Source organism: Canis lupus, chromosome 17, assembly GCF_048164855.1.
Source record: "Canis lupus baileyi chromosome 17, mCanLup2.hap1, whole genome shotgun sequence".
Taxonomy (NCBI): Eukaryota; Metazoa; Chordata; class Mammalia; order Carnivora; family Canidae; genus Canis; species Canis lupus.
Genome location: NC_132854.1, coordinates 18,686,948 through 18,711,106, shown reverse-complemented (window position 1 = coordinate 18,711,106; position 24,159 = coordinate 18,686,948). Strand labels below are relative to the sequence as shown.

Genomic DNA, 24,159 nt, shown 5'->3' with positions numbered 1-24,159 from the left:
ATTCTGTGGAATTCACTCAGCCAATCAGGAACTGTTTATTGAGTACTTTCCATGTTGATGTATGGTGTGAGTTGATGGGGATTATTGTAAAATGAGCAAGTATTTATTACAAAGACATTATCTGGCATAATTATCAAGGTATTTATTTATTATGTAGTACCTAATGACAGTGTGTACATTTTGTTTGTGTTAAAACAGTAGAAAGACAGATTACAAATTGATTATAAAATCGTTATACAAATAATTGCTGAATCCAAAATTTATTATAAGATCCCACAAATACAAATTTTATTAACTTTCTGTCATTCTGGAAGACAATAAGTATAGGGATTTTTCTTTTGCTTTTAAAAATTTTATTATTATTTTTTGTTCTTTGATGTACTTTATTTCTGTACACTTTTCAACCATAATTCATTTTAACCACATTCCTTAAATATCAAGTTTATTTTAGCCTTATAACTTTCATTTTGAGTAGTGACAAAAAAAGGAAGAGCCTATTAAGAAAGAGGCTTTATCTTTAAGAGTGATGGTTGGGCAACCCGGGTGGCTCAGCGGTTTAGCGCCGCCTTCAGCCCAGGGCCTGATCCTGGAGTCCTGGGATTGAGTCCCGTGTCAGGCTCCCTGCATGGAGCCTGCTTGTCCCTCTGCCTATGTCTCTACCAATCTCCCTCTCTCTCTCTCTCTTCCCCTTTCTCTCCTTCTCTCTCTGTGTCTCTCATGAATAAATAAATAAAATCTCAGGGAAAAAAAGAGTGATGGTGCCTCTAAAGCTGTATCAACATCCCATCAGCAGTTCATTAGTGGGTATGGTTCTAGTCTGAAATTCTCATATCCTACTTACTTTCATTTCCCAAATCATCTTGTGGTAGATATAGCTTTACTGTTTTGTTGATTTCATCTAAATCTTCAGGGAGTTTATTTGTTGATGAATTAAAATCTAAATCAGCTATTATTAGTAGCATCCTAAAGTTGGAGTCAGCCTGGCTAATGCTAAATTTCTAAATTAAAAGAATAACAGTACTTTTAGATATTTCTTCCTGTTTTGTGCAGTGTTCCAAAAAGTGGGGAGAGGTTTTTTTGTTGTAAGTATCCTTGCCAGTGGAGAGTTTTACATTTGGATTTAGGGAGATTGCTTAAATGTGGAGTCATCTAAGATTTCTCCTCAAGTGGGAGGGAAGATTTTGTAAAGGGATAGGGGTCTTAATTAGTTTTCAGCAAATGAGATTTGTGAAGTGACGGTGTTGATAATATTTTTTTTTTCCTCTATCAGTATGTCTGTTCAAAACTACCAGGGAGTCTAGATCCCACTGGGTGGTTGTGAAAAATCTGTTAGACTAGTTAGAATGTTCAGTAATATAATGACATTAGTTAACTAAATTGCTTCCTTAATGAGAGCATATGACATTGGGTTTTTAAATGATAGCCTAAAGATTTTTAGATATATGTAGGTTAGAAGATTCGACAAATGAAATCTAGTAAAAGAATGTAAGAATTCTATGCTAAGCAATTTTGAAGCATCTTTGTTATATGAATTTCTTATAACAACTCTCTGAGCAGTCAAGGCTATTAGGTTTGTATGACAATAAATGTTCTTTGCCCAAGGTCATGATTTAAAGTGATAAAGATAAAATGAGTAGCCTGCTGTCCTCTCCAAAGCTCCAAAGTCCCTTTCGTTGCCTTAGCTGGGTTCAATTCTTCACCTTCAGATTCAGTCTACCTTCAGATTCTGGATCCAGTTTGATCTCCAGTTAGAGAAATTTTAGTAATTACTTCATCAGGGGGTTCACCTACTGCTAGCTCTTCTTTAATCTTAAATTTCCATCAGGATTTTTCATCATTCATTAGGACTAAGGTCCTGGTTTATAGTTCAGCTTCAGTGTACAGGCATCGGTACTATTCAAATATATCTACATCCATGCTCTGGTTCCTACCAGTTCCTTGGGAATTGTGATCTTGGCTGCCACCTGAGTCTGTACTCTGTGAGACCATAGTCCTGGGTCATGGGCATCAAGGAGGGCACATGATGGGATGAGCACTGCGTATTATATGCAACTGATGAATTATTGAAAACCACATCTGAAACTAATGATGTGTACTATATGGTGCTAACTGAATTTAAGTAAAAAATTAGGACCTGTCTAGTGGTGTTAATTATTTCAGATTGCATTAAATATAACCCTAAAAGAAAAAAAATACTACAATCCTGAGTCATATTTCTTGGCCATTCTGATACCTGTCCACATGGTCAGGTAGCCTACTATCTTCTGTTGATTTCCCTGATGCTGCTGTTGGCTCCTCTGCCTGGACTTCCTTGCCCTGTCTGCAATGGGAACCCACCTTGCTTGTCTCTTGTGCATGAAAGATCTCTAAGTTATAGCCACATCCAAAAAGTCCTGTTTAAATGGCAACTGTTGTGTTGGTAACAATGGCCTGTTATATAGCTATTTTGCCTCTAGCTTCTTGCTCTTAGTTACTCCCCCCCCACCAAACTTTGGAAACTTGCTATTTAATAGAGAGGCAGGGAATGCTAAAAAAGAAGAGGTAAGTGGCAGTCTTGTTTGGCTGGGACAGCCCCATCGCTTAAGAGGTAAGCACTTCCCCAGGTGACTGTGATCATAGGAATGATTGATTGCACTTAGCTCTCACCATGTGCCCAACGCTAAGTACTTTTCAGGTATTAGTGCATGTAGCAAATTATAAAATCTGCCATTAGCAAAAACTAGGCAATGTCACATTTCAAGTGAAGTAGGACGGTCAAATTTCTTAGATTTTACTAAGTCGTGCACTGGTTAAGCCTCTCTTCATGTCTCAGCATTGCCAACATTCAGCATTGGGAGAGAAGGCAATTGCCACAGTTGTACAGATTCTGCAAAGCAAATATGAAGAAGGAGATGTGTATGCAGCACTCCCTAACTATATGGAAATTACACACGTGAAAACAAAATGTCCAAATATAAAAGGGAATCTAAAGGGGTTAATAGGCAGTAATACCCATGGATTAAACGAACAAGCATGAACAAACAGAACAATGATATCGGAGAGTTGTAAACACAACCACCTTTCCTGTCCGGGTAAAGGGGGAGATACCCATAGCCCGATATAATGAGATATTTGTAATATCTTAATATGATCACATTTCATTACGATTTCATTTCTTCATTATTTTCAAAAGCGTTTTGGGGATGCCTGGGTGGCTCAGTGGTTGAGCATCTGTCTTTGGCTTATGTCGTGATCCTGGGGTCCTGGGATCGAGTCCTGTATTAAGTTCCCCACAGGGAGCCTGCTTCTCCCTCTGCCTCTGTCTCTGCCCCTCTCTCTCTCTGTCTCTCATGAATAAATAAATAAAATCTTAAGAAAAAAAAGATTAAGAAATACTTTGAATGAATGTGTACTGTTGATTTTCCCTAATATTAGTAATGAATATGACAAGGATGATGGAGACATGTATAACAATCCCACCCTCATGGAACCTAGATTCTGTTGGGTGATACAGACAAGGAGATAGACAGTTATAATGTAGAGTGGCAAGTGTGGCAGCACAATTGGGCTTTTGATTCATCAATTCTGGGTTCAAATCTCCAGTTTGCCACCATACTAACTGGGTTGCTTTAGACCAATTAGTTACTCTCTATCCACCTCAGTTTCTTTATCTATAAAATGGGAATAAAAATTGTACCTGCCATAGGACTGTATGGATTACATAAGTTCCAGATGAATAAACTCCACTAGATATATACCAATATCCCCACTTTACCTGGCACTTATGTCACATGCCACTTACATCATCCCAAGATCACATGGCAATGAAATGTTTTAAAATATTATTTATTCATTTGAGAGAGAGAGAGAGAGAGAGAGAGATCAAGCAGGTGGGAGGAGGGGCAGAAGGAGTAGGGAGAGAGAATCCAAAGCAGATTCTGCATGAGCACAGAGCCTGAAGTGAGACTCGATCCCACAACTGTGAGATTATGACCTGAACTGAACAATGAAATTTTAAATAAGGTAAGAGCTGAAACAGATCATCTAGAGAATATGTTAGTATGAGAGTTTCTCATTTCCACGTGAAATAAACATGAAATAAACTGTATAGAGTAAGGGGAATTTGAATAGAAAGCTGACTGCCAAGCAGGGTGGAGTGGCCAGTAAATTGTGCTTGATAGCAAAGCCTTGACCAATGTCTGTAGTGATGCATTATGAATATTTAGGATATTCCTATCTTTAAATCTTCTCCACTTGAGCTCAGTGTTACTGAGAGACTGAAGACTGGGCAGATCTGAGGCACATTTTAAAAACTGGTCCTTCTCTGTCCTTTTGCCTTCAGTGTCAATTTCTTTTTCATACCCATTCTCCCATCTACCATCCACTCATTGATTCATCCATCCATCTATTCACAGATCCATCCATCTCGCCCTCCTAGCTTTGTCCAGACATTCCTCTGTTAATCAAATATTTATTGATTGATTCACCAGAAGGCACTGGGAATATAAAAAAAACAGCATAATGACGGTTTCTGTTCTCACAAGGTATTTTAACTAGGTCACTGGTTCATCTCAGCCAAACCAGAATTGTACTTCTCTCCTTCATAAGACCATGAATAAATAGTTCAAGAAGTCCAATCTCTTTCCATCTGTTTACCATTTCATATCCCTGGGGTACCTGGCCTTGTGCATGTGGCACAGGATAGCTGACTTCAAGTCCACATGTCCACATGCTGACCAGGGGAATGAGGAAGACAAGGAAAGTTGTGCTCCTTCTTTTTAAGTCAACATATGATTTGGAAATTGAGCACATCACTTCCACTCTTATCCCAATAGCCAGAAAAAAAAAATCACATTTTACCACATCTAGTTTTAAGAGAGACTCAAAATGAAATCTTTATTTTGCATGACCATTTGACCAGCTGAGGAATCTGGATTAGAATGAACAAAACCCAAGATATATTTTGGAGAAGACAGATATTGAAGAACCAACACAGTTTCCCACAAACAGGGCTTACTTTCTGGTTGAAGTTACAGGCTGGTGAGTTGGCAACTACTACATTGCAGGCAAGTGGGGGAGTAGGATGTGGTGGGAGTTCATAGGGCTTCTTCATCTTTAAAATTTCTAGTGCACAGTCCTTTCTGAAGGCCTCTGACTCCAAATTTAGCACTGGGGAGTTTCCTATCTCTCAATGTTCTTTCTCCTCTACCAAATACATTTCTCATGTTCTCAGAATAAGTTTTAGGGGAAAACTCAGTGTTTAATTAATCCTAACACATTCATTGCTAATGACTTCTTTATATTTACCACCTCCACTTCTATGTAATTCTAGGATATTTTCCAAAGACAAAGACAAAACTGGTTGGTCTGAGAATCAGGTTTATTATTACGATTTGAAGCATGGAGTGTCCAAGAAAGAATTCATTGAAGTATTAACTAAAATCAATCCCGTAATCACATTAATGTGTACTGGTGAAAACAAAAGAGTTTTGAAAAAAGAATTTGTACTAATTTCTTGTAACTAAAAGAATCTTGCAGCAAGGGGTATTATACTGCCAAAGAAGAGGGTAGACACAGCCTCCAGGCAAGCAGCTTCTTATGACTCTTAATGGCTTATTCTTATTTTATTATAGAACTGGGCATATTAACAAATATTTTCTTTAGATTGGTTTACTTTTAAAGAACTAGAGCTTTTATGAGCTACTTAAGATACCTTTCTTCAAACTAAACTGATCAAGCCTTGGTAAAATGACTCTAGAAACAGATTCTATTATGCCTAGAAACATAGGAGACCTCCCAGTGTTCTCACAGAGGTGTGTGTCTCTGTGCTCGATGAACTAAGGCAAAGCCTCCAAAAGTCTGGGATTAACAATAACACTACTAAATGCAGATTATCTCATTAAGAAGGATAATTCAATTTCTGTTTCACTGAATCTACCTGGATATTTTGTCATCTTATGTTCATTAAGGATATTTATGACTTGCAATTTTCCCTGCTGAATCGAATTGTTTATATTTGCCCATCTTTCTGATTTGAGAGTTATTTCTTAATCATTTATACTCAATAATTTTGTCAATTCCTAGGTGTAAAACTATTCTTGTCACACACACACGCACACACACACAAACTATTCTCATCACATTGAAAATAACAGATTGTGTATTAAATTGCTAGTAAATTAAATTTTTTTCTTTTAAAGTATATTTTCTAAAATGCTGTGTAAATTTAGGAGATTAGTATTATGAGTGGTTTAATTTTGGCAACTCCAAATCCAAACTTTTTCCAGACATGAGTAATAATCTTCTCACAGTGATTACCTTGGGAGCATTTCCCGTGATTCTGATGCTATCTCTGCAAAAAACATTTTTTGAGGGAGAGGTTCTAGTTCCCATTTAAAATAATAATGCCACTAAAAAAAAAAAAAAAAAAAAAAAAAAAAAAAAAAAATAATAATGCCACTTAGTTTTACCAGATGTTTTATTAAGATAGTAATTTTCCATTCAAGTCAGACCAACTGGTTGGATCTTTTTAGGGTTAGCCCCCTGGACTATTGGCTGATAATTGATTTGTTTACCATGCAGTTATTGAATGCTCTTCATGTATCAGGATTGGTTACACTAATCAATTATATATCATAATCCTTTGCTTTTGGGGTGCTCAGGATTTTGTTAAAAAGCAAAATAGTTAAGCCTAATTATGTTATGTTGCAATTATTGACTCAATGTGGCCATGTATGAGTGAAGAGGAGAAAACAGTTTATTTTGGATAGACTGGGAAAGACCATGTGGAGAAGATGCTGTTGAGTTTGGACTTCATAGGATGAATAACATTTCACTAGGCAGAGAGGCAAAAATTAGTATCTAGAGGGAGAAAGGATATGAAGGGAAAAAAACGCTGCATGAACAGGCATAGCATAGTGTGGTTAGGGAATAGATGGATGTCAGATGTTATGGTAATCTATAGCTTTTAGAGGTAGAGATAAGTAGTAGAATCACTTGCAAAAGGTTTTCAATAGAATGCTAAGGTATTGTCTAAAGAGCTCTTGACAAAGGACCTTTGGTTTCATTTTCATTTGCAGGATGGGTTTGTTGACAAATTCTCTCCTCCATCTGCTCCTCTCTTCTTCCTTTCCTTCCTTAGTACATTTATTTGAATGTTCCTTTCTATGTGCTGGGGATAAAGAAGTGAAAAAAAAAAAGCCCCCCCCCAAAAAAAAACAAAAGGCTTATCAGTATGGAGCTTCTGTTCTAGAAGCCGAGTTCATATAGGCCATGTAAGTGGGATGATAGTAAATGTAGGCTTTAAAAGCCATATAATTTCTTTTGCAGCTACTTCCTTCTGTCCTTGTAGTGACAGAGCATCCATAGACAATACATGAATAAATGTGAATGGCTCATTTCCAGTAAAATTTTATTTACACATTATAGTTTGAAATTCATATAAATTTCATGTGCCATAAACTATTTTTCTTTTCTTTTGTTTCTTTCTCCTACCATTGCAAAATGTAAAGGTCATTCTTAGCTCATAAGCTGTGCAAAAACAGGAAGACTAGAATGGCCCACTGGTTGTAGTTGGTCTAACCCTCGTCTAGAAGTTCAGGTTAATGGAGACATTAGACACAGCCATTAACTGAGTGAATCAAAACCAATTTACATATTTAAAAGATTTAGAAAATAGTGTGACCAGCTTATAAAGCAGAAAGATTCATCAGTTCTGCAGGAGAGGCAGGGAAATGAAGCTATTGTGGGTCATGGACAGTCTTGGACACTAATGTCTAAGTGAATGAAGGTTGCCTCAGATCTTCTGGAAATTCAGTTGCTTCCTTCCACATTCAAGCTTGTATTCATGTGACATTTCTGTATATAAGCTAATCTGGCTACATCCTGAGATCATCTCCTCTGAGTCAGGTGTCTGTTGTGAATCTTCGTATTATACAGTAGTCAGTGTCCACTCCGGCATGATCACTGTTCATATCTCTCAGACAGCCTGTATGAACAGAGCCTGGTTCAAGTACTTTTCGCAAATAAAGATGACTTAGAATGAGTGTTAGGCATCCAGATGTTTCTGAGGTTAAGCTATCAGGCCTTCAGACGAGCTAAAAGGCCCACACATTTTAATATCACTTTTAATCCACTAACGATAGTTGAAGTTGTTGAAGTTATGCAGTCATATTGCTTGGGATCCAAATCCACCTCCATCTAATCCGCTCTGTGAAGCTAGACCAGGCATTGGGATTTCTTCAGCTCCAACTGCCACATCTGTAAACTGGGAATTGTACTCATGTGTTACTTACAGCTCTCTTGCACTACATGAACTAGTCCTCATAATCCATATCAAGCATATCGCACAGTACCTGGTAAATAGTAAATAAATACAAAGGTAGACTATCATTACTATCATTGTGATTAGAGAAAATAAGACAGGAAATTTAGCACTCTTTTCCTTGTAGAGTTTTAGCTATTTTTTTTAAAGATTCTATTTATTTATTTGAGAAAGAGACAGAGTTCAAGCAGGGGGAGGGGCAGAGAGAGAGAGAGAGGGAAAGGGACAAACAGACTCCTGCTGAATGGGAAGCCCAACATGGGGCTCCATTCCAGCACCATGGGATCACGACCTGAACGAAAGGCAGATGCTTAACTGACTGAGCCATCCAGGCGCCCCAAGTTTTAGCTATTTTTAAGATTGGATGAATGTTAGAAAGAGGAGAGAATTAACTTAGAAAAAAACCTACTTGACTTTAAAGCTTAAAAAAATAATTTGGGCTATTACAGATAACTTAATATAAGGGGAAATTAAATATGAGCTGTATCATTTTGAAAGAACACAACCAACTATTAAACATTTTAAAAATTTAATTTGAGAAAGGTTAATTACCTTTTCTATGTCAGTTATATTTTTAAATAAAGGATTTCTAATTCTTTTGAAAACATGCCCAAGACATATTCGTTTGTTAATTTAATGTGGTGTATAGTGGACCCCCCAAACTTCTATACAATGAGTACAAACCACTATATCTTTTTTTAAAAAGATTTTATTTATTTATTCATAAGAGGAAGAGGTATAGGCAGAGGGAGAAGCAGGTTCCCCGCAGGAAGCCTGATGCAGGACTCGATCCCAGGACCCCAGGATCATGCCCTGAACCAAAGGCAGACACTCAATCATTGAGCCACCCAGGAACCTCCACTATAATATATCTTAACATGAAGTCTCACCACAGCCACTGTGGGCTTGAGCTGCGAAAATTAGAGTGTGCTCTTTCAAACTTCTTCTCATTGTACTAGAATTTGCCTTGATCTGACACCAGTAAAAGGCTTTTTATTTTCTTTCTATTGCTGGGAAGGATTTTAATTGATTCCATGTCTCTTCATCAAGTATAAGTTTCTATCTCAACGAATGATTCAGACCTGCAGGAGCCATGCCATAATTTAACTTTAGAAAACTATAGGACCTGAAAATGTCATACACACAGACAGTGTACAATGGAAAGAAGGTTGTGCTGATCCTTATAAGAATGAGTGAAATTCAAATTCATTCTTTTTTTTTTTTAAGATTTTATTTATTACAGTCCCGGCAGCTCAGCGGTTTGTTTAGTGCCGCCTTCAGCCCCGGGTGTGATCCTGGAGACCCCAGATCGAGTTCCACCTCAGGCTCCCTGCATGGAGCTTGCTTCTCCCTCTGCCTATGTCTCCGCCTCTTTCTCTGTATCCCTCATGAATAAGTAAATAAAATCTTAAAAAAAAAGATTCTATTTATTACTTCATGACAGACACACAGAGAGAGGTAGAGGCAAAGGCAGAGGGAGAAGCAAACTCCCTGTGGGAAGGCTGATGTGGAACTCAATTCCAGGACCCTGGGATCACGCCCTGAGCCAAAGGCAGATGCTCAACCACTGAGCCATCTAGGCGTCCCAAATTCTAATTCATTCTTGTACATTTTGTGCTTTGGAGTTTTTTTCCAACTGATAAGAGAAGTCTAAGTTGATCACTGTACATATTCTTTTTCAATCTACTGTGTGTCCAGTGGCATATATTTACACAGGTACCTCAACATAAATGTGTGTGTGTGGACAGTTTGAACTTTATGCCCATGGAGTTATTTCTTTGTTCAAATTTTACTGACTCATTTATGGCCACCAAATCTACAATCAACCCTTGAGTGAGTTATTTCTCTTGGCCTCAATTTTCTCAGGCGTGAGATAAATTGTATTAAATTATATATTTTATCTTGAAAGAGGTTATCAGAAGAATTAACAGAGATCATAGGCATAAAATAGCTAGTTCAGTGCCTGAAACAGTAAGTGTTTAATAACTGCTTAATATCTCCTGTTCCATCTTTCCCATGGCTTTGCTTCTACCTTCTGGCCCAAATCACATTTTAACTACCATCAGAAACTCTTCTTTCATTTCTAAAATCACCATGCAATTTATTCCCATTTTTAATCAAAAGCAGACAAAGTAAATATGATATTGTTTCAGAGATTTTCCAATTCTAAATATGATGAAATACCCTAAGGATACATAATAATATAAATAGAATAATCTAATTATGAAATTACATGAGTCTCCAGGCTGTTATTGTGTTTATGATCGAAAATGATAGTCTAGATTTCATGTCTATTGATAGGTGAGAGTTTTGATAAAATGACAATCTCACATAATTTTATCCTTGGGCACCTATGAAGATGGCTACAGTTTTTACTTACCACCATGATATGGACCCTTCTGTTTTGGTTCTCTCTAAGCTGTCACATTCATTTATCCTTACTGACATCTAAAACAGTCTTAGTTACTCACGGTTCCTCTGTCTTCCACAAATATGCTCCTTTATTGTTATGATGTCTCTGACTCTGTTGACTGCCAGGCCCTGTAGATTTATCCTTGTCTTCCAAGCCTTTTTGCTAGTGATCCAGTTTTGTCATACTATTTAGAATTATTTGTACCTAATGCTGATAAAATTGGTATAAAGGTTGAAATTGGCCTCAAAGGCATGGCTGCTGGGCATGCTCTACAAAACTAGTTTGCTTTGAGGCTTTTGCAATATTGTGTCCCAAATTTGGATGACTGAGTTACCAGAGGACTGGCAATATGCTTAAAAATTTGTAATAAGAATATTTTATAGTTGGGACATTTCTGGAGAATCTCCAGGCTGATATGAGGTCTGGGACTAAAAGTTTAACATAGCAGAGATGTCCACAATCAGACTGATCTGTGTCCAGCATTGCTAATTCAAAGTATGTAAAGGTTTTTTTTTTTTTGTAAGACTTTTCATATTGTAGGCAAGACATTTAATATATTGTTCTTTTGCTAGAAAATTCTAGTTTAAGATTCTTTCATATTTTCTAAGTTAAAATATTCACAAACTATTGTGAAAAAGGTTATATGTAGATTGGATGAATCATTTTTCTTAGAAATATAAGAAACAGAAATCCTCTCAATCATAGTATTAAAACTAGGTCAAGAAAGCTGATGTGCTGCACAGCAACATATGTGCTAGAGAGATCTTCCAACAGCTGTGTCTGGGGTGAGATGCCTATGTGCTTTTATATAGTGCTCAGACAGTGGACAATCTGAGCACGAGTAGTTCAGGTATGGATTATGTGTCCTTGAGATGGGAGGGTGAAGGAGAGCTAGCTAGCCATCCATGTCTGGGTCCTCCCCCTTGGTTGTTACATCCCATTTCCCCTCAAGAGTGGAGAGGGTTATCAGTATAGCTCAGGGCACATATAATCACCTCTTTTGATTACACAGCACATAACACAATCTTAATATGGTGGGAAATAGGCTTCCTTGCCGTCATCTTGAGTTCCACTAATGTGTTAGTATGTTGATCTAGCTCTCAGGGGGATTTCTTGATACTCTTCCCTTTCCACTGTTCACCCTTTCCTCTATTCAGAGCTCACAGCCCCTGCCTCTCCAAAGCATGATCCCTTCATTTCCTCACATCCTGAAGCACTGCTTTGCTAAGGCAAAAAATACCACGTTTTTGTTCCTTCTAGTCAAAGAGGTAATGCTAATTACATTTATGTAAGTGCAGGAAATGTGTTCATCATAATTGACCCCTTCTAACTGTAAAAAAATGTAAAAATGGGTGTTATAGTAAAGGGATGTGCAGCAGCTTTGTAAGAACAAAAATGGAAATAAAAAAATCTGGTTCTCATCATAGCTGTTCCATGTACGACCTGTGATCTTTGTTAAATTCCTTAACACTTCACAAGTCTTTGTCAGCTTTTTCAAGCCTTTGTCAACTTTTGCAACTCAGGAGACCAGCAGGAAAGAAGCTTCTTCCAGATACCTAGTCAGGTTATTGATTTTCTAAATGGCAAACGTTGACCCAAGTGGTCAGGGAGACTTGTGCTCCCAGCATTCCAGCTCTTGTACATGCCCTGAGGCCCATGACCATGCAAGGCAAAAAACAGAGGTCAGCACAAAAGGGATTCCAGAGTGCAGAGATGGACAAACAGAAGAGCCCAAAGTGATAGCACCTAACAAAACAGAAATGCTGGGATAGATTCACCTTCTCTATTATATTGCTCTGTATTTCTATCTCTTATTCTCTTTTTGCATAAGTATTTTAAGTAAAATCAGATAGAAAACAGAAGGACTTCCCAAAATTAAAAAAAAAAGAAATAAGAGTATTTATTAGATGAATTGAAGGAGAAGATGACCGAGTTGAATTCATATTTAATGCTTAGGAATGCATGGTAGTAGAAATAACTTAAAATAGCGAACACAAATATAGAACATTGAAAATTGTGAAGGTATAGAAAAGAAACATAGAGGTTACATTCAGAAGACCTAACATGTAAATATTAAGAATCATAAAACTAAAAAATGTTTTACATGTAAGTAAAACAATGATTAAAAATATATTTAAGTGTATATATAGGAGAGAATTTCCCTGAGTGGAGTTACCGAGTATATAGATTAAAATCCCACTTCTGGGTATATATCTAAAGGAAATGAAGTCACCATCCCCAAGAGATATATCTGTGCCCCCATGTTCATTTCAGCATTATTCACAAGAGCCAAGATACGGAACAACTAAGTATCTATTTATGGATGAATGAATAAAGACATTTTTATATATGAACATATATAGACCGTAGAATATTATTCAGCCTAAAAAAAGAAGGAAATCCTGCTGTTTGTGACAACAAATGAACCTGGAAGACATAGTAAGTGAAATAAACCGGACATGGAGAGACAAATGTTGCATGATCTCACTTTTATGTGGAATCTAAAAACAAGTCAGATTTGGGGCACCTGGGTGGCTCAGTGGTAGAGTGTCTGCCTTTGGCTCAGGGTGTGATCCCAGGGTCCTAAGATTGAGTCCCGCATTGTGTTCCCCACAGGAAGCCTGCTTCTCCCTCTGCCTATGTCTCTGCCTCTCTATGTCTCTCATGATTGATAAATAAAAATAATTAAAGAAAGTCTGATTCATAAAAGGGTGGTTATCAAGGGACCAGGGAGTGTGGGTGAGATAGAATGGAGAAATTGGAAAGATGTTAGTGAAAGGGTACAAAGTTCCAGTTTTAAGATGCATAAGTTCTAGAAACCTAATATATGATTTGGTGACCATAATTAATAATACTGTATTGTATACTTGAAATTTGCTAAGAGAGTAGATCTGAAATGTTTTCACCACACACACACACAGTAACTATGTGAGCTGGTGGACACATTAGCTCACTTGATCGTGGTATGCATTTCACAATGTATATGTATATTAAAATTTCAGGATATATACCTTAAATATATTCATCAATTGTATTTCAGTGAAACTGGAAAAAAAAATCTCGATTAATGCTAGGCATGATTGAGGAGAAAAGATACATACCTCAGTAAGTCCTGGTAAAATTCCTGACCTGTAAAGATTAAGAGAGATTATACAAGTTTGTAGGCTGGGATGGTTTGCTTTCAAAATAAAGAAGGATCCAGAGAGTGTGACTCTCCTCTGTAACATCAAAAATTGAAAGACAGTTTGAGTTTACAAAGAGAAAAGCATTGTGCCACAAGAGTCCAATACCTAGTGAAGACATAATTCACCTGTTCAATTAATGGTGGATAGGATAAAGTATTGTGGATATTCAGTGATTCAGAGAGTATATCATTTATGTACCTCATGAGAGACAATTGTTTGAGAATGTACTCCAATAGAATAATGGATCAGATAAAAGAATTTAAGATAGAGAAAGAAGATGAGAGTATTCAGTGGCAAGTAATGACTTGACATAACCTTCGTATCTATCTATCTATCTATCTATCATCTATCTATCTATCATCTATCTATCTATCTATCTATCTATCTATCTATCTAAATAGGAATAGGAAGAAGGAATATGGGTAATTCAACTGCCAAAAAATGAATATTGAAAAAGAAAGGACATAAAGGAAAGCTATTAATAATCTAGAACTAAATTTTCTGTGTTGTTTAAACAAATGTGGGAGTTCTATAGTGAATTCAGGGATTCAGGGCATGATCAAGGAAGTGATAAGACCAGAGGCGGCAGTAGCACATGACAAGTGGCAGTTTGATATATTTTCAAGCTAGGTTCTGTCCCTTCACAACATTAGACTTTTCCAGAGACCGTGATGCAAGACACTACCCAAAATGGCAAAAAGGCAAGGGAGACAAATATGTCCACTGTCTTGTATGTGTAGATGATATTGCTCAGGTGGATGGCGAGGAGTGTCTGAGAACTCCAGGGTCAGAGAATTCCAGGGTCAGAGAATTACAAAGGCAAAATGGGCCTGGAGTCTTTTATAGTCCTTGAGGCTTATCTAAGGCTAGTGAATGTTGGATACAATATGTGCAACAGGCATACTGTAAATGGGTAAAAATCTCCATATTTGGGTTACATGTAAAGCAATTAGATGTGTAAAAATGTGAGTTCAGTGTTGGCAGGCTTTTGAGCTAACAGTATCAGCCTGTTGGTGTCAGATCTCATAGATAAAATAAGGACAGAGAGAGGACATAGAGAATTCGAATGATGTCAATAAACATATCAAAGATATATACATAGAAATTTACACTTTCAGATGTAAATATAGTTTTATAGATCTATGAAATATTCATAAGTAACTATATACTTGGCAATGAGGAAAACTTGTAAAAAGGGCAGAATTTCTACAAGCCACATGTTAGATTTTGTGTTGGTTTAGAATAAAATTAGTAATAAATAAGGAGTCCCTGCCCTCCTCAACTACTGAAAATTAAGAACCATACTCCCAAATTCATTATGGATCAAAACAGAAATTAAAACCAATGTGAAAAATTAGAAACAATTTTGAAAACATTGTAAAGGAAAAAAAATACTTCAGAAAACCAAATAGCCTGAGCAAAAGCTCTACTTTGGTACTAACTCCAGTCGGTGGTCCAAAAAAAAAGAACTTTATGCTTTTTTCCCTAAAACCACAGGAAAAGCAGCACCAAAAAATAGATAAAAGGAAATGCTAACCTTAAGTCCTCTAATAAAAATGAAATAGAAAGGATAAAGTAAAACTATTTTTATTTGAGTATTCAAGAAAATCAATAAAACCCTGTTGAACTAGAGAAAAAAGAGAGAGAACAGTGCTACATGCTTAAGAATATGAAAGGTCACAAATCTACACAGGTTGAAGAGATTTATGACATAAAGAAACACTATTTCAACATAAAAAGTAATCAATGAAAATCCAAAAAAAAAAAATGTAGGCTACTATGTAGGTATAACTTCAGAGTTGAAAAGACCATGTGAACCAAGACAGGACACCTTGAATATAATAAAGGAAAGAGAAACACATTTTGCTATAAAATGATAAAATTTTTTTACAGCAAAAAGTATTATAAATTAAGTCAAAAGAAAAATGGAAATTTGTATAACTCTCTCTCCCCTTTTTCTTTTCTTGTCCTTTCTTGTTATTGTAGCATGAAGAAAATGTGGAAGACTATATACCCTAGGCTATTACTACATGTGGTTTGGGTGGAGGGGGTGAGAAAAGTTGGAAGGTCCCAAATTTTGGGGATAGAAGAAACCTTGACTTGTCTTTGTGGGAAAGAATCCTTTCAAATTTTGTATATCAAAGTTACTGGTATGGAGTGACATTTGTTCAAATAAACACAAATCAACATCATATATCAGTTTGACATATACAGTCAATAGCACATTTCTAAAACAGAGACACTATGTCTTAGTAGAATCACAGAAAACCTGACTTGGTCCAGGTTCAGGCAATTACTGACCATGGGGCCTCCAACGTGTTGTTGAATTTCCCTGACTCTCAGTTTATGTAGCAGGATCATCCTCATACTGACCTAGAGAGTTTGTTGTGAAAATCAAACAAGGACTTCCGTGTATGCATGGAATTCTACAGTCACTACTCAAATGCTTACCTGCCTTCAGGCTGAACTTCCTGAGGGACTCCTATATACTTCCTGGGTCCTGCCTTCTGCTCTCTCAAGTCATTTTGCTGGTCAGCTTTGCCTGAAATTCCATTGTAAATTAATGTATTTAAAAAGTGTGATTGGATAGCTTTTTTGTTTGTTTCTAGTTGAAGAATTTCCTCTTATTTTTGCTGTTAGATCTTAGATTGAAGTTGTCATTCTCCAGATACATCTAGGAAGGAGTTTATCTGTAGTACAAAATTGGAGTCTCTAGAGATGATGTTTGAATAATAATAAATAGACTATTTTATTCTTATCCTTGGCATGAAAGAAGTATCTTCCAGAGATCTACAATTGGGTTGAATCTTGAAACAGGTACTTAAAATGCAAAATAAAGTTAGTCTACTTGGAATCATTTAAATTCTATAAAGTGTGACTTCATAAAATGACTAAGGACATTTTCATGTAGCAATAGATGCCATACAGCCTTCTGGAGGAGATGATGTAAAGGTGTAATAAAATATTATGTTCCTCCTTACATTATTCTTCAACATCAATATATTATGTAATTCTAAGTAATTACTGCAAGTTGGTGTTTACCAGTCTTACAGAAATTCTATTTCTGTTATAAAGGAAACTACCTGAGCTCAGCACCCCAATGTCATGTCTTTGAATTCTTTCTTTCATCACAACTTACAGTTTTAATAAATCCAAATAAAATCATTTATTTTTTTATATTTTTTGTATCTATGAGAGACCATATTAAAAGAATAATTTTCTCTTAATGAAAGAAGGTAACTTTATTTCGATGGTTTCTATGTACTAATATTATCTCACAGCTCCTGCAGTGCTAGATTTCCAGCATTCTAAACTTTGCCATAATGTGATTTCATTGTAATGTGAATTATTAAAGTGTTTTTAGCTTATTTAATTGCTTGGTCTTAGTTGTGGATTTAATTTTTTTTCTATTAGATCATAATTTCAATAATTATTGATGCTTTATTAATACAAATAAATGAAAGAATGACAACTGTGGTTTTAATTAGTCTCAAGTGAAGGGCACTGTAGACTAGAGCATCATAATTCACATCTTTCTATCTCTATCATTTGCATCTATCTATAAGTTGAAGTAAAATAGAAAATATAATATCAAGTGGAAAATGATGCAGGGTGGGGAAGACAGCATCATTGACTTTGAAATCAGACAAGATTAGCTTTCAGCTCTACCACTTGCCAATTTTGTGGTAACTTTTAAGTTGCTAAATTTCTCTGTCTTGGCTGCTTTATCAGTAGGTAACACAGAGGCTAAGTCCACGTCTTTTCATTTCAGAGTATAGCACTGTCTACCCTATGCTCGTCAAACGTTAACATTGCAAATCCATGGGGATCTTGTTCAAATGTCAGTTCTGATTCAGTAGGTCTGAGTTGGGGCCCAAAATTCTGCATTTCTCATAAACAGATGGTCCATCTGGCACAGTTTGAGTAGCAAAGTTGTAATATACAACTTTGTAATGTAATGCTTGGGATGCAAGCAGGATTGATTATGTGCTGAAGTGCTCTTCTAACATCTGAAATAGAGATAAGGACATATCCTTTGAAGAGGTATTATGGCAATTCAAGATGATAGATATGTAAAATGCCTATCCTGGCTTCTGCTATGGGGTAGGAGCTCAAGAAGCATCCTGGGTCTGGTCATTTCCTTAGGTATTATCTGTGTGTAAAGAAATCATTTATGTTTGGTATTAAAGCAAGACCCAGCTGGGAGTACGGTAGGAATCATTTTGTCCAGACCCCCTTTTGTGTACAAGAGGAAACTAAAACTTCTAGAAGTCAAATTTCCAAAGGACAGAAACCAGACCTCATAGTGCCTTCCTTGTCATAAAAGCTGAATAAGTTTGATATCTAAAAGATATAATAAGAAATGATCCAATTTAATTTTTCAGACAGGACTAGACTAGAAGTCATTTAACACATACTAAAGGAAATTCCAACAGAGTTAAAAAGATATCAGTGAGAATCTGGACTTCCTTGAATGATAATTGCTTACTGTTTTGAATCACTCTTCTTGGTACTCAAGGTGAGAAATATCAAATTCCTGTAAAATGACTTTGAAATCTGTAATATGTATTAAGGGAAATTTTATACAGTGAGCCAGATAAACTAGGACTGTCCAGTAAACCCAATCATAAAGATTGAGATGTACATTTTCCCCACTTCCATTTTACTTTTCTGTGACTTTTCCCTGTGACCATCTGTATCTCCAGAAACAGAATTTTCCCTTGCCTACTAGATTTTCCCTCTGTAGGGAACTTTAATTTGATAGAATCATTCTAGCTTTAGGAATCAGATAATGACTAGTTATAGCTATATTTGTATTAAAAACAAAAATGAAACAATAATCATACTTCAAAGACTAGGAAATAAGATCATGTTCATTCTTTAGGGCCTTCTTGATTTCTTTCAAAGAATATAGAACTCCATCTGTTTTGCTTCCTTGGAAGACCAGCTTCTATTAAGATTTCATAACAATTGTGGAGGCAACCTCTGAAGGATTATTTTTCAGATAAGATTTCAGAGGTTACTTAGACCTTCCATAGTGGATATAGGCTCGCTTGTTATTTTGTAGGTTATTGTATGACGTGGTAAGGGCTGAAGTGCTCAATAAATAATACTACCTTGTCTTTACCCATTCTGCCTGGGTTTAGAAGCATTTTAGAAATAGAAAGCCAAGTAGACAGAGATAGATATAAATGTAAATATATAGACATAGATATAAAATCTCTCTTGTTACTGATACAGGTGAATTTAAGAAATCTGGATCTTCCAGCCAGGTGAGTTTGCTAACACTTTCCCCTTACGTTAGGGAGGCTCCGTATATTTAGAGACCCTGGTACAGTCTATTCAATAGCTACTCTGGACAATATCAGATGCTCCCAGCAGAGGGCGCGCCTTAATAAGTTATCGACTGGAAGGGCATGCTTTCTGTGGGCAGGCTGGCTGACACTCTGGAGGCTGACAAACTAGAGGAAGCATTGAACTACCCAACCAGCAAATTCACATTTCCTCCTCTAAGATGAGAGGAGGGAAGAGGGGGTCAAGCAGTGCCTCAACAAAGAATGGTTATGTTCTTCCCTAACATTTTCACAGCTTCGTCCTCTTAATCCAGAGGCTTAACCACAGGTCCCAATAGCTATTTTCAAAAGGTTATTTATTTTGGTCTCTGCTGGGCTGATTCCTCTATCTTATCTGCTTCAGACCCGGGCAGAGAACAAGGGATCTGTTTATTGGGAGAGCTACAATTCATTATCTTCTGCTTCCAGCCAGAAAATTTGAGAAAGACACAGAGAGTAGAATTTGTGAGTAAAGGGATCCCTGGATGGCTCAAGTGATTTAGCGCCTGCCTTCGGCCTAGGGCATGATCCTGGAGTCCTGGGATGGAGTCCCACTTCAGGCTCCCTGCATGCAGCCTGCTTCTCCCTCTGCCTGTGCCTCTGCCTCTCTCTGTCTCCCTGTGTCTCTCATGAATAAATAAATAAAATCTTAAAAAAAAAAGAATTTGTGAGTAAAAATTACTACTATGTACATGATGGGTAAGCTAAGGCTTTAGGTAGTAGCAAGTAAGCTCACTTGAGTTTTTGTGGCTTACCTTATGTACTTTTAAAAATGTATGTGGTTGGCTTTTAACTGTTGGAACCAGGTTAGGTAGCTTCATGCCTTAGGCTTAGTAAACGTGAGCCACTGCCTGTAGACCTGGATGCTATACTTTATGGTCTTCATCCAGATATATGGGACTCTTTTTACAGTAGCAAGAAAGCAGGAGATATCTTTAAAAAACAGTAGCCAGGGGCACCTGGGTGGCTCAAGTCACTTAAGTGTCTGCCTTCAGTTCAGGTCCTAATCCCAGGGTCCACATCAGGCTCCCTGCTCGGGTCGAGTCTGCTTCTTCCTGCCCCTCCTCTCATGCTCATGCACACTCTCTCTTTCTCTCTTAAATAAGTAAATAAAATCTTGAAAAACAAAAAAACCTAAAACAGTAGCCATTTAGGAAGTCAGAGAATATGGTGTGAACTGAAAAACACCCGCACAGTTATATCCTGATGTTGCCTTCAAGAAAGACAGGCATTGAAACACCAAAAAGTAAGTGTTGTGCTCCTCAAAACAAATCATGCTTCAGTAAAAAACAGAACAAAACAAAAACAAACCCAAAACAAAACCCTGGAGGTAGCTGAAAACTGCCTGTGTCTTAGAGCACCACTGTGAGGTGCTGATTGTAAGTGCTTGTGGGTAGATGGGGCTAGAAGGGAGGCTTCAGTTCCGTTCTTTGAAATTAGAACAACATGAATGAAATGGCCATTAACAACTCTGGCACCTGTTTCTAGATATAAGAATTGTTCAGGGATTCAAGGAGGAATTAGAGAATTTGGAAAATACCCTTCAGCTTTATGTGATCAGGGAGGCAGTCCGATCAAGCTGTAAGAGAAGAGATTTTACTAAGAGATTTTACTTAGAGAACCAACCAGAGAGGCAGGAAAGGTAACTGGGCTGCTGGAGAAGGCAAAGGAAGAACTTCCTCAGAGCCACAGTGTCTGAGATGCTCCTAAGGTGGGCATCAGAAAATGAACATCTGCCCAGTTTTATAAGATCAGAAACTCTAAAGAGACATGATAAAGCCTAAGAGAGATAAAATTCCAGAAAACCAACTGAAACAATCCATCTAAAGTAAATAAAGGAAACCATTAAGAGGTAGCCTTTTAAAGCTGCACCTTGAAAGAGGGTAGAACATGGTAGCCAGGGGCTCAGAGAGAAAGAAATGAGCAGATGGTGGTCAAGGAGTGCAAAGTTTCAGTTATTCAAGAACGTATTCTGGAGATTTCCCATACAGCAGTGTGACTGTAGTTCATGCTCTCAGAAGAGAGATTTTAAGCGTTCTCATCACGCGCACACACACACACACAAAAGAAAAAAGAAAATGTTAATTATGTGAGGTGATGGATATGTTCATGAGCTTGATTGTGGTGATTATTTCACAATGTGTATGTATATGAAAGCATTCAATTGTACACCTTCAATATATACATTTTTTATTTGTCAGTTATATCTCGATAAAGCTGGGGAAAAAACACATATGTCCTCTGAAGCACAATTTAGATTGTTTATGAGGAAAGCTATGTGTGATAATTCTCTCCCACCCTAGACTTTGTAACGACAGATTTTTCTTAAGAACTTTCTAATTTAACTTTAGTGTTTTGGGGTTTTAAAGACTTAACCACCAAAGAATTAAGAACACAAATGGAAAATTAAAGATCTTTACAATGAAAAAGAAAGAAAGAAAGAAAGAAAGAAAGAAAGAAAGAAAGAAAGAAAGAAAGAAAGAAAGAAAAACTGAAGCTTGAAAGAGCATAGACTCCTGATCATCGTGCTGGCTATACCAAGTAAGAAACATCTGGACATGTTTGGGAGTGGTGGACAGTCTCCCTGTGAAATGATCAGAGAAATGTCAGCTGATTGGTGCACATTTATTGTAAATCCTCATACAGAAACCTTGTATCTTTAGGGAACACACTCAAGGAATCTGTAGAATAAGGATTCTAAAGAGAGAGGAAGGGGAGAAGAAACACAGAGACTTATTGGAGTGGCTCCAGGCAAGATAATGATAGTTTGAGTACAAGCTTGCTTTAGCTGTTCAAACACTTCTCACAGTCTCAGTGCTTTTTAACTTAATTTTATTATGGGAGATAAAAACGAGAGAGTTATGTTAGAAAAGAGTGTATCTGGGCCAGGAAGTAAAAAGAAATATAATGGAAAGAAGCCTCATGAACACAGAAAGCAATGCTGTCTTACCTGAGTGAAAGCGAAAGGGGCCAACCTCAAGGCAAAGTCATTCAAAGCATAGCTTAGGCTGCTTGAAGGGGAGAGAACACCAGCAGAGAGAAAGTAGATGTTAGAGGCAGAATCCAGACTACAGGAAAATATGTAGCCAAGAAAAAGAAAAGATGCTATTAAGGTCTGGAACAATAGAAAGCTCTGGAAGTAAGGATCATCCAGGGGTCATGATGGAGGATTGACCTCACTTAGCCCCCAGGGCAAGAGACTTTAGGAAGACCACCTGCATCTTCTGGTCCACATTCCCCCAATTGTTACACATGTAAGAATAGGTCTAAGAGGCAGATGACTTTGGGTTTAGCAGTGACCTGGAAAAATGGGGTGATCACAGCTACCCTGGCCTGGGATGGAGCTCGCACTCAGCTAAGCCTGAATGTGCTGGAAATATGAAACTCAAATTAGAAAAAAGAAGATTCAGAAGTTTTGATTAGGCAGAAAGAAAAAGAAAGGTGCCGCAAATAAGACCCAATGACTGGGCTTGCCACCCATATGCGTTTCTAAACGTTGTAGGAGAAGAACGCCAATCTCTGAGAGAAGATAATGAGCAAAAATACCCCTTTCCAGTTATGATAAATGTGAGGGGCCAACTTGAACAACTCTTGATGCCCAATTGGGTTTCAGTTCCCAGTGTGTGTGTGTGTGTGCATGTGTGCATGTGTGTGTGTATCCACCTGTCGACATCTAGCATATATGGTGGGCTTCTGATGAAGCTCAGAATCTACTCCTCTTCTGTCAGATGTCACTCTAGTCTCGGCAAAAGCACTGGGTTTTAGGAACATCGTATTTCTTGGAACAGCTGCTCTAATAGCTGGGGATTGTGTTGCTTTCTAAATTTTGTGTGTGGAACCACTGTCCTGATAGTTATTTATTTATTTATTTATTCATTTATTCATTTATTCATTTATTCATGATAGTCACAGAGAGAGAAAGAGAGAGAGGCAGAGACATAGGCAGAGGGAGAAGCAGGCTCCATGCACCGGGAGCCTGATGTGGGATTCGATCCTGGGACTCCAGGATCGCACCCGGGCCAAAGGCAGGCGCCAAACCGCTGCGCCACCCAGGGATCCCTGTCCTGATAGTCTTATGTGGTCTATTAACTCTTTAGACTCTTTAACAGTGAGACACATGGGTGATTTTAGTATTGAATTAATTAAAATTTGGATATGTTTCTTGTGGAAGATAACTCCAGTTAGTGCCTCTGAAGGAAGTTTAAGGTAACACAGCCATCAAGAGCTTCTCTGGTTGAGAGGAAAAAGAAGAAATTGGAGGGCTTTAACTTATATTTGGAATTCCAACTTAAGTTTAGGATTTCGACATCAACTCAAAAGAGCAAGGGAATTTGACTTTGAACTTTTAATATTTTAGAAAATTTCTTTTTTCCTGGAAAGTTGATATTGGAGACTATTTTCAAATTTGGGGTAATTTTGTTATGAAACCTTTGAGATGCATTGAACAATATGGCTGGATATCATTTGGGATTGGGATTAGAATAAGTAGCAAATTTTCAGCATGCCATTTAATGGCATTGTTTTTAATTATTTGTGTGTGCGTGTGTGAGAGAGAGAGACAGAGAAAATTCATATGCTTTCAGAGCCAAAATTTCCAGTGACCATAAGCAGTCTGAAGAAGATAAAAAAAAAAAAACTGCAATTATTGGTATGGAGGCAGTATGGCCAGGAATTTGGGAATGTGACAGCCCCAATGCTTCATGACCGAGGAAAGGAAGAAACCTGGGGACTTTCAGGGTGAAGGGACTTTCTTTTTCTTTGATTCATGTACCCACCTATAGGGATATTTCTTAGAGTAAGAATTTGAGTCTCAATCTTTCTCCATTCTCTGCCTTACTCCTTTCCCTCAGAGGAGGGGAGTGACCCCATTGGTGGTTTTGGAAATAGAGCTGAGCATACTTAGCTCAAGCTTTTCCCTTTTGCCTC

General features: G+C 37.3%; 1 protein-coding gene and 1 long non-coding RNA gene across 7 annotated transcripts in view; one reads left to right on the top strand and one right to left on the bottom strand.

Annotated features, from left to right (window-relative positions):
- The window catches only part of GPC5 (glypican 5), a 1,343,507-nt gene that overhangs the window by 189,069 nt on the left and 1,130,279 nt on the right, over nt 1–24,159 (top strand). The gene's annotated exons all lie outside the window — the stretch shown is intronic.
- The window catches only part of LOC140607944 (uncharacterized), a 39,927-nt gene continuing 23,208 nt past the window's right edge, over nt 7,441–24,159 (bottom strand). Inside the window, exons 3-4 of the long non-coding RNA XR_012009863.1 lie at nt 13,817–13,844; nt 7,441–8,333 (exon numbers count right to left, since the gene is read on the bottom strand). This is a non-coding gene — a long non-coding RNA (uncharacterized lncRNA). The remainder of the gene's footprint in view (nt 8,334–13,816; nt 13,845–24,159) is intronic.